This window comes from Leucoraja erinacea, chromosome 37 (genome assembly GCF_028641065.1).
Source record: "Leucoraja erinacea ecotype New England chromosome 37, Leri_hhj_1, whole genome shotgun sequence".
NCBI lineage: Eukaryota > Metazoa > Chordata > Chondrichthyes > Rajiformes > Rajidae > Leucoraja > Leucoraja erinaceus.
In genome coordinates, this window is record NC_073413.1 from 3,259,696 (window position 1) to 3,270,950 (window position 11,255).

An 11,255-nucleotide genomic window follows, 5' to 3' on the forward strand; every position below is an offset into this window, starting at 1 on the left:
CTTACAAGTGCAATACAGATAAGCATATTCTTCAATGCTTTGACCCGTCTACATAATACCTCGCATACCTTCAAGTACTGACAATTTTCCAAGAGGCACATGGCAAACATTAAAAACCTTCAGAGAAAAAAATTTAAAAAATCATAAATTTAGCCCTCAAAGTTGACAAGACAGAAGCACAGATAACAAGAGGGTGGGAGCCCGATCTGATTACCCTGTTGACTGTGGATTGATGCCAAGTGTTGGTTTGTGTTCTGCTGCTGGGAGGGGGGGGGGGGGGAGGTGGATGGGGGGGGGGAATGGTGGGGAGGGGATGCTGCCTATTTCCCCCAAGTTGGATCTTAATAATTGAGGGAATGGGTAAAAAACAACGGATTCCCAGGACATAGAGCCCTAGATTGCTGTAGACTGCAATACCCTTCCCTCTTTGGCCAGAGACACACAGTAAAGCTCTGCTGCAATGCTCCCACTGTGATTAATATATTCTTAATCCATTATAGGCAAAATTCAATTGCTCCAAATTCTCGCTGGTCCCGTTCATTTTTCCACAGGTGGGTTTAATATTACCTTACATGTGAGTTTCAGGCCTTATTTCCTCCAAGGGTCGCTTTTAGGGGTTTTTTTCCTCTTGCAAACACACAGCTGAACAATGGAGAAGCCACCATCTTACCACAATGCACTGTCCGCTCGCCCGCCCAGCGCGCAGGCGCGGGCGCCGCACGGCATGCCGGACGTTGTAGTCGCCGGTCCCCGGCGCTGGCCGTGGGGCCGCCGGAACACGGACTACAACTCCCAGGGTGCGCGGCGCGCCGGCCGACCGGCTCCGGCCGGGAGGGGGGAGCCGAGCGGAAGCGGGGAAGGACGAGGGGAGGGCGGAGAGGCGCGGAGGCGCCCGAGTGTTTCCGGAGATTGCCGAGGAGGAGACGAGGGGCGGCGGGACCGCCGAATGGTGGCGGAGACCCACGAAGCCAGTGGCATGGTTTCTTAAAGGGACAGCAATTCAAGTCAAGAGTGTTTTATTGCCATTTGTCCCACATAGAACAACGAAAAGTTTACAGAATGTGTAAACATAGTGCACTGTAAAATAGGATGCTTTCACATTTTTCAACCTGAAATTGTGCAATCCGGTGCATACTGTAGCGAGTCTTTTAACTTACACTTGAATGCAACATTTATGCTTTAAATTGAATTAGGTATGAATAAGGTAAGGCTAACTTACATTCCTAAACACATTCCACAGTAGAGCCAGGCACCGATCAACAGGTGCAGCACATGAATGATTATAGTCATGTATGGAAATCAGATTATAATTCATGCTGTTATGCATGTATAGAGAGAGAAAAAACAGAAACAAGGCAAGCCCGACTTCCATCACTGTTCTGAACAAATAAATCAATCAACCTTACCCTTTGACTATATAAACAAGAAGAAAATAATGCCACATATTCAATCGTATATGGTTCAATGAAATTAAGATATATATGTAAAACATATACGTAAAACATATATATGGATAGAGGCCCTTCAGCCCAGCAAGTCCACACTGACCAGCAATCTATCATACCCCAGTTCCATCCTACAAGCCAGGGACAATTTACAGAAGCCAATTAACCAACAAACCTGCACTTCTTTCGGATGTGGGAGAAACCGGAATATACAGAGAAAACCCATGTGGTAGAAAGGCAGCAACTCTACCGCTGCGCCACCGTGCCACCCCATTAAATTATTTGTTCTGTAATATATTTATTATGGTGTCACGTCAATAAAGATGAACACATGATTAACACTCTTTGTTAAGCAAAACAGGTCCTATTCTCATAATATTATTCACCTCAGCAACATTTTTTCTTCACCTCCGTTGCTGCAGAGAATGCAATCCCAGTTATCAAAACTTTCTTCAAAGTGAAAAAAAAATTCCAGCCCTGCCAACATCTTCATAAATCGCCCCTGGATCCTCTCCAGAGCAATTGCACCCTTTCTACAATGTGTCATAGTCTTACATAGAACATAGAAACATAGAAAATAGGTGCAGGAGTAGGCCATTCAGCCCTTCGAGCCTGCACCGCCATTCAATATGATCATGGCTGATCATCCAACTCAGTATCCTGTACCTGCCTTCTCTCCATTCTCTCTGATCCCTTTAGCCACAAGGGCCACATCTAACTCCCTATTAAATATAGCCAATGAACTGGCCTCAACTACTTTGAAGAGATACCTCTGAAGAAGGGTTTCGGCCCGAAACGTTGCCTATTTCCTTCGCTCCATAGATGCTGCTGCACCCGCTGAGTTTCTCCAGCCTTTTTGTGTAACCTGGCCTCAACTACCTTCTGTGGCAGAGAATTCCACAGATTCACCACTCTCTGTGTAAAAAATGATTTTCTTATCTCGGTCCTAAAAGACTTCCCTCTTATCCTTAAACTGTGACCCCCTTGTTCTGGACTTCCCCAACATCGGGAACAATCTTCCTGCATCTAGCCTGTCCAACCCCTTAAGAATTTTGGAAGTTTCTATAAGATCCCCCCTCAATCTTCTAAATTCTAGTGAGTACAAACCGAGTCTATCCAGTCTTTCTTCATATGAAAGTCCTGACATCCCAGGAATCAGTCTGGTGAACCTTCTCTGTACTCCCTCTATGGCAAGAATGTCTTTTCACAGATTAGGAGACCAAAATAAGGAAACAGGCCCTTCATCCCAACTTGTTCAAGATGCCCTATCTAAACTAGTTCCATTTATCTGCATTTGGCCCATATCCCTTTAAACCTTGTGTGTGCCAATGTGTGTGTGTGTGTGTGTGAGTGTGTGTCAGTGAAGCGGCAACAACATCTGGAGTGGGCGGAGACTTGCCGATGTCCGGGGAGCGTTACCCTCCACGGATATTCTCCCCCGGAGAATTTTGTGAAATGCGTGATGTAGAACAGCTGACACCTAGAGCAGCGGATGCAATAGATGAGGTTGGAGGAGGTGCAGGTGAACCTCTGCCTCACCTGGAAAGACTGCTTGGATGGAGGGAAAGCGACAAGTGTAGCATTTCCTGCGGTGGCAAGGGAAAGTACCAGGGGAGGGGGTTGTTTGGGTGGGAAGGGACGAATGTTAGGTTGCATCACAGTTTGCTTTGGGAACAGCTCTACCCAAGACTGCGGAGAGTGTGGCTGTAGCCTAGTGCATCACAGCAGGGTCTCAATCCCAAACGTCACCTGTCCATGTTCTCAAGCAGTGCTGCATGACCTGCTGAGTTACTTCAGCACTTCGTATCCTTTTGTATATTAACCAACATCTGCAGTTCCTTATTTCCACAGAGACCAGTCACCCTGACATTGACTCATAAGGTCATAAGTGATAGTAGTAGAATTTAACCATTCGGCCCATCAAGTCTACTCCGCCATTCAATCACGGCTGATCTATCTCTCCCTCCTAACCCCATTCTCCTGCCTTCTCCCCATAACCTCTGACACGGTGCTAATCAAGAATTTACCTATCTCTGCCTTAAAAATATCCAAAGATAGGCACAAAAAGTTGGAGTAACTCACTGGGACAGGCAGCATCGCTGGAGAGCAGGAATGGGTGATGTTTCGGGTCGAGACCCTTCTTCAGACTATCCACTGACTTGGCCTCCACAGCCTTCTGTGGCAATGAATTCCACAGATTCACCACCCTCTGACTAAAGGAATTCCTCCTCATCTCCTTCCTAAAAGAATGTCCTTTAATTCTGAGGCTGTGACCTCTAGTCCTGGACTCTCCCACTAGTGGAAACATCCTCTCCACATCCACCCGATCCAAGCCTTATTCAATCTGTACTTCAGGCTGCATCGGAAACACAGCCAACTAAGTTACTCCAGTATTTTGTGTCTATAATCAAAGACTTGTCCATCCTCAGTCATTCCTTCATCTGCCTGTTTCCATCATGCAGAAGATACAGAAGCTTGAGACTGTAGAAACATAGAAAATAGGTGCAGGAGAAGGCCATTTGGCCCTTCGAGCCAGCACAGCCATTCAATATGATCATGGGTGATCATCTAAAATCAGTACCCCGTTCCTGCTTTCTCCCCATATCCCTTGATTCCGTTAGCCCCAAGAGCTAGATCTAATGCCCCTGTCCCACTTAGGAAACCTGAACGGAAACCTCTGGAGACTTTGCGCCCCACCCAAGGTTTTCGTACGATTCCCGGAGGTTGCAGGTGGTTGCCGGAGGTTGCAGGTAGTGGAAGCAGGTAGGGAGACTGACAGAAACCTCCGGGAACCGGACGGAAACCTTGGGTGGGTGAGGTTTCCGTTCAGGTTTCCTAAGTGGGACAGGGGCATAACTCTCTCTTGAACACATCCAGTGAATTGGCTTCCGCTGCCTTCTGTGGCAGAGAATTCCACAGATTCACAACTCTCTGGGTGAAAAAGTTTTTCCTCATCTCTGTCCTAAATGGCCTACCACTTATTCTTAAACTATGACCCCTGGTTCTAGACTCCCCCAACATCGGGAACATTTCTCCTGCATCTAGCCTGTCCAATCCCTTTTAAGAATGTTACATGTTTCTATAAGATATCCTCTCATCCTTCATTCCACCATACAACACCAGAGTCAAAAACAGCATCTGAATGGTCCTTCTGTAGGAGAGAGAGCTAGATAGGGCTCTTAGAGATAGCAGTCAGGGGATAAGGGGAGAAGGCAGGAACGGGGTACTGATTGGGGATGATCAGCCATGATCACATTGAATGGCGGTGCTGGCTCGAAGGGCCGAATGGCCTACTCCTGCACCTATTGTGTATTGTCTATTGTCTATTAAACATAGAAACATAGAAACTAGCCGGGGTACTGTCCGATTCACCTCTGCCAGATTGGAGACATTGGACATTGTCTCTGGAACTGGTGCTCTACAATGCTGAGAACTATATTCTACACTCTATATCTTTGTTTTGCGCTGCCTATTGTACTTGAGCTTGGCTTAGTTTAGAGATACAGTATTGAAATAGGCCCTCCTGCTCACCATCGATCACCCATTCACATTCATACTCTGTTTCTCTTCAACTTGCTACCCATTTACAATGGCCAATTCACCTACAAGCCCACATGCCCTTGGGGTGCGGGAGGAAACCGGAGCACCCGGAGGAAATCCATGCCATCACAGTTCTACCAACTGCGCCACTGTGCTGCCTAGCTTGATTGGATTTATAGATAGAGCTATCTGATTTGATGGGTAATATGCAAAACAAATCTTTTTGCAGTATCGTATTAAAACACGCGACAATAATAAGCCTAAAGCTAAACAACTTAGGCCCAAAACACTGGAGTAACTCAGCGGGTAGGGTTGCCGACTGTCCCGTATTAGCCGGGACGTCCCGTACATTGGTTTGTCCCGTACGGAACCGCCCTTGTCCCGTATTTGAGTGCGACTACTCGGGTCGAGGGGACTGTCGGGACGGAGCGCCGCGTCCGGCCCCGCCTCACCCGTCCTGACGTAGTGCAGCCCATAGAGTGCAGCAGCAGCAGCAACAGCGCCTCGCCTGTGGCCCCGTTGGTCAGTCGGCAGCCCAGCCAGCTGTCTGACCTTCGGACCTTCGCTTACCGCCGACACCACCGCCACCCCTCCTTCTCATGGCCGATCATCGGTTCACGAGTTGGACGGGGCGCCGGACTTTGCGCGCGGCCCAAGCCAAAACTCCTCAGCTGGCCAGCCGGCTGGGCTTTGTGTGCAGTCCAGCACCCGGGCCAACTCATCATACACCCAGCCACGGCCGAGTCGGTCAACGAATTGCCGTGGGGAATTTGTCCCTATATTTTTGAGGGAGTGAGATGTGGCCCTTGTGTCTAAAGGGATCAGGGGGTATGGAGAGAAGGCAGGTACGGGATACTGAGTTGGATGATCAGCCATGATCATATTGAATGGCGGTGCAGAGCAAACTCGAATCCGAATGACCTACTCCCCACCCTAATTTCTATTCCAGCCGTTTACTATGTCCCTTACTTTGACCTTTTGTCCCTTACTTGGGAGTGAGAAAGTTGGCAACCCTAGCAGCGGGTCAGGCAGCATCTCTGGAGAGAAGGAGTCACTCAGTCTGAAGAAGGGTCTCCACACAAAACGTCAGCTATTCCTTTTCACCAGGGATGCTGCCTGGCCCTCCAGGTTACTCCAGCACTGTGTGTCTCGTTGTCATATACGTCCCGACACAGAGCAATGAAATTCTTACGAACAGCAGCCCAACAGGTATTTAAACACAGTACTCGGTAGAAACCAGTGTCAAATGAAGTTTGATAAATTAACATAAAAACGATACAGTGTAAAAGAAAAACAAAGCTCAACGTCCCTTGTGCAATCAAAGCAGCTCGTGGTTTGGAGTTTCGTTGGAGTTTGTTGTCGGGAAAAAGCTGCTCCTGAACCTGGACGTTACAGTTTTCAGGCTCCTGTACCTTCTTCCCGATGGCAGGGGTGAGATGAGTGTGTGGCCAGGGTGGTGTGGGTCTCTGATGATGCTGGCTGCCTTTTTGAGGCAGCGACTCCAGTAGATCCTCTATTCTAGTTTAGTTTATTGTCACGTGTACCGAGGTACAGGGAAAAGCTTTTGTTGCGTGCTAACCAGTCAGCGGAAAGACAACACATGATTACAATAGAGCCGTCCACAGTGTACAGATACATGATAAAGGAATAACGTTTAGTGCAAGGTAAAGCCAGCAAAGTCCAATCAAAGATAGTCTGAGGGTCACCAAAGAGGTGGATAGTACTTCAACACTGCTGTCTGGTTGTGCTAGGATGGTTCAGTTGCCTGATATCAGCTGGGATGAAACTGTCCCTGAATCTGGAGGTGTGCGTTTTCACACTTCTGTACCTTTTGCCTGATGGGAGAGGGGAGAAGAGGGAGTGGCCAGGGTGCGACTCGTCCTTGATGATGCTGCTGGTCTTGCCGAGGCAGCGTGAGGTGTAAATGGGGTCAATAGAAGGGAGGCTGGTTTGTGTGATGGTCTGGGCTGCGTCCACAATTTGCTGCAATGTCTTGCGTTCATGGATGGAGCTGTTCCCAAACCAAGCTGTGAATAAAACATAAAAGAATTTAAAAAAATTAAAAATGTCCCTGTTACATTTAAATTACAATGCAACTTGCTGCCTGAATCTCTTTGCAATAATGCTTTATTTACAAGAGCCCTTGTTTACTGGGGCTGGAAGAGCTCCATGTTTCAGGGCTGCAGTTCAGGATCCCGCTAGCAGATGTCGCTAGTGAGCAGACTCCAATTGGCATCCTTGCTAAAAACTGAACTACAGCTGGTAAAGATACAGTACAAAAGTGAAACAAAATAAAAGCCCTGTCCCACGGCTGAAGCTGTGTTGCCTAATTAAAGTTGCCTTGCCAAATTAAAGTTGCCTTGCCAAATTAAAGTTGCCTTGCCCAATAAAAGTTGCCTTGCCTAATTAAAGTTGCCTTGCCTAATTAAAGTTGCCTTGCCTAATTAAAATTGCCTTGCCTAATTAAAGTTGCCTTGCCTAATTAAAGTTGCCTTGCCCAATTAAAGTTGCCTTGCCCAATTAAAGTTGCCTTGCCAAATTAAAGTTGCCTTGCCAAATTAAAGTTGCCCTGCCCAATTAAAGTTGCCTTGCCAAATTAAAGTTGCCTTGCCAAATTAAAGTTGCCTTGCCCAATTAAAGTTGCCTTGCCCAATTAAAGTTGCCTTGCCCAATTAAAGTTGCCTTGCCCAATTAAAGTTGCCTTGCCCAATTAAAGTTGCCTTGCCTAATTAAAGTTGCCTTGCCTAATTAAAGTTGCCTTGCCTAATTAATGTTGCCTTGCCCAATTAAAGTTGCCTTGCCTAATTAAAGTTGCCTTGCCAAGTTAAAGTTCATTCCAAGAGCTCTCCCAAGATTTAAAAAAATCAAACTCGTGGTAAGCACGGAGAATGAACGTAGCGGGTACGTCGGAGCTCGGGGACGTCTCTTAGCGGCAGGTACTCGGGAAGACTCACTAACGGCAGGTAAGCACGGGAAGACTCGTGAAGATTTTTCAACATGTTGAAAAATGTCCACGAGAGCCCCGAGTACCGACGAGCGGCCATTACCGTATCAGGGCAAACTCGGGAGAGCTCTTAGAATGATCTCATACCGTGGGACAGGGTTATTAGGAGCAGATCTGACAGCATCAAGGGAGGGAGAGAAAAACATTAAAGAAGATGACCTTCCATCAGAAGTAGAATAAGCATGTCACATAATGGGATGGGGGGGGGGGGGGGGGGGAGTGGGTGTTCATAGCTTCACATGTGATGGGAGCAGAATTAGGCCATTCGGCCCATCGAGTCTACTCCGCCATTCAATCATGGCTGATCTATCTAACCCGATTCTCTCCATCCAGGAGTTAGAAACATAGAAATATAGAAGATAGGTGGCGGAGTAGGCCGTGGGTGCCTGGAACGCGCTGCCAGGGGTGGTGGTGAAGGCAGATGCAAGCATGGCATTTGTGAGGCACTTAGGTAGGAATAGAGGACAGGGAATGGAAGGATATGGTGTGAAGAAGGGTCTCGACCCGAAACGTCAACTATTCCTTCTCTCCGGAGATGTCGCCTGTCCCGCTGAGTTACTCCAGCATTTTGTGTCTACCTTCGATTTAAACCAGCATCTGCAGTTCCTTCCTACACATGTGGATCAGTTCAGTTTAGTTTATTGTTGCGTACAGTGTTGCAAGCTATGCAGTCGGCAGAAAGACAACACATGATTACAATCGAGCCATTCGCAGTGTACAGATACATGATAAGGGAATAATGTTTAGTGCAAGGTAAAGCCAGCAAAGTCCGATCAAGGATAGTCCGAGGGTCTCCAAAGAGGTAGATAGTAGTTCAGCGCCGCTCTCTGGTTGTGGTGGGATGATAACAGCTGGGAAGAAATTGTCCCTGAATCTGGAGGTGTGCGTTTTCACACTTCTGTACCTCTTGCCTGATAGGAGAGGGGAGAAGAGGGAGTGGCCATGGTGAGACTGGTCCTTGGTGATGCTGCTGGCCTTGCCGAGGCAGCGTGCGGTGGAGATGGAGTCGATAGGGTGGGCCGCTGTGCCGGACCATCCTTGTCCCCCGAGGACAGGAACACGAGAGAGGGGGACGGAGGGACACAGCGATGACGGACACGAGGAGGAAGAGCCGGTGAGAGAGGGGACCTGGGTCTTACCTTCCACACCATCAATGCTGGCTGCGGGGGGGAGAGACAGAGAGAGAGAAGAGAGAGAGAGAGATGAGAGAGAGAGAGAGAGAGAGAGAGGGAGAGAGAGAGAGAGAGAGAGAGAGAGAGACAGAGACAGAGAGAGAGAGAGAGAGAGAGAGAGAGAGAGAGAGAAAAGAGAGAGAGAGAGAGAGAGAGAGAGAGAGAGAGAGAGAGAGAGAGAGAGAGAGAGAGAGAGAGAGAGAGAGAGACAGAGAGAGAGAGAAAGAGAGAGAGAGAGAGAGAGAGAGAGAGAGAGAGAGAGAGAGAGAGAGAGACGGAGAGACAGAGAGAGAGAGGGTGAGAGAGAGAGAGAGAGAGAGAGAGACAGAGAGAGAGAGAGAGAGAGAGAGAGAGAGAGAGACGGAGAGAGGGAGAGAGGATGTGACAGAGATAGTGAGAGACAGAGAGGGAGAGAAAGAGAGAGAGACAGAGAGAGAGAGAGAGAGAGAGAGAGAGAGAGAGAGAGAGAGAGAGAGAGAGAGAGAGAGAGAGAGAGAGAGAGAGAGAGAGAGAGAGAGAGAGAGAGAGAGAGAGAGAGAGACAGAGAGAGAGAGAGAGAGAGAGAGAGAGAGAGAGAGAGAGAGAGACAGAGAGAGAGAGAGAGAGAGAGAGAGAGAGAGAGAGAGAGAGAGACAGAGAGAGAGAGAGAGAGAGAGAGAGACAGAGAGAGGAGAGAGAGAGAGAGAGAGAGAGAGAGATCGAGAGAGAGAGAGAGAGAGAGAGAGAGAGAGAGAGAGAGAGAGACAGTCGTAAGATAATAATAAACCATTGAATGGAACTGTTTTAACGACATGGTGTGTAACACAAATATTGTGGGTTGAAGGGCCTGTTCCTGCGCTGTATTGTTGTACGTTCTATGTTGAGCACAAAATGAGAATCAAAGTAACTGCAGTCACAGTAACGTACAAATTCCGTACTGACAGCACCCATAGTCAGGATCGAACCCTGGTCTCTGGCGCTGTGAGGCAGCAACTCTACCGCTGCGCCACCATCTTTGACAAGTAAATAATATTTGAACGACAAACCTGCTTCATTCCTGTTCCCACCGTGAATAACCCTTTTACTGCAAGTGTAATTTACCGAATAGCGAAAGGCTTGGATAGAGTGGATGTGGAGAGGATGTTTCCACTAGTGGGAGAGTCTAGGACCAGAGGCCACAGCCTCAGAATAATCGGACCTACCTTTGGAAAGAAGATGAGAAAAAAATCAGGAGGTGGTGAATCTGTGGAATTCATTGCCACAGACGGCAGTGGAGTCCAAGTCAAAGGATATTTTTAAGGCGGAGATTGATAAGATACTTGATCAGTACGGGTGTCAGGGGTTACGGGGAGAAGGCAGGAGAATGGGATTGAGAGGGAAAGTTAGATCAGCCATGATTGAATAGACTCGATGGGCCGAACAGCCTAATTCTGCTCCTAGCAGTTGTGAACATGAGCACACCAAATGTGTTAAGACTTTTAATATTAAATTCCCTTGTATCGTTTAAGAAACATTTGGACAGGTACATGGATAGGACAGGTTTAGAGGGATCTGGGCCAAACACCTGTAGGTGGGACTAGTGTAGATGGGACATGTTGGTCGGCATGGGCAAGTTGGGCCGAAGGGCCTGTTTCCACTCAGTGTGCCAATGCACTGATGCAGTAGGAATGTACCATTTCTTATAGACATGGAGAACAAAATTGAGCACAGTACCCCAGGTGAGATCTCACCACAGTGGTATATAAATGCTAGAAGATAGCCCCAAGAGCTAGATCTAATGCCCCTGTCCCACTTAGGAAACCTGAACGGAAACCTCTGGAGACTTTGCGCCCCACCCAAGGTTTCCGTGTGGTTCCCGGAGGTTGCAGGTGGTTGCCGGAGGTTGCAGGTGGTTGCCGGAGGTTGCAGGTAGTGGAAGCAGGTAGGGAGACTGACAAAAACCTCCGGGAACCGCACGGAAACCTTGGGCAGGGCGCAAAGTCTCCAGAGGTTTCCGTTCAGGTTTCCTAAGTGGGACAGGGGCATAACTCAGTGGGACAGGCAGCAGCATCTCTGGAGAGAAAGCCCTATATCTAACTCAAATGTCTTGGTGCATTTATATAGTGTAGGGCAGAA

At 48.0% G+C, this 11,255-nt stretch overlaps 1 protein-coding gene across 1 annotated transcript in view; it reads right to left on the reverse strand.

Moving 5' to 3' along the window:
• scaf1 (SR-related CTD-associated factor 1) overlaps positions 1 to 708 on the reverse strand; it is a 55,581-nt gene extending 54,873 nt beyond the window's left edge. The window contains 1 exon segment of the mRNA XM_055663085.1: positions 568 to 708. The gene's annotated coding sequence lies outside the window, so the exon portion shown is untranslated.
• Between the last annotated feature and the right edge of the window lie 10,547 nt (positions 709 to 11,255).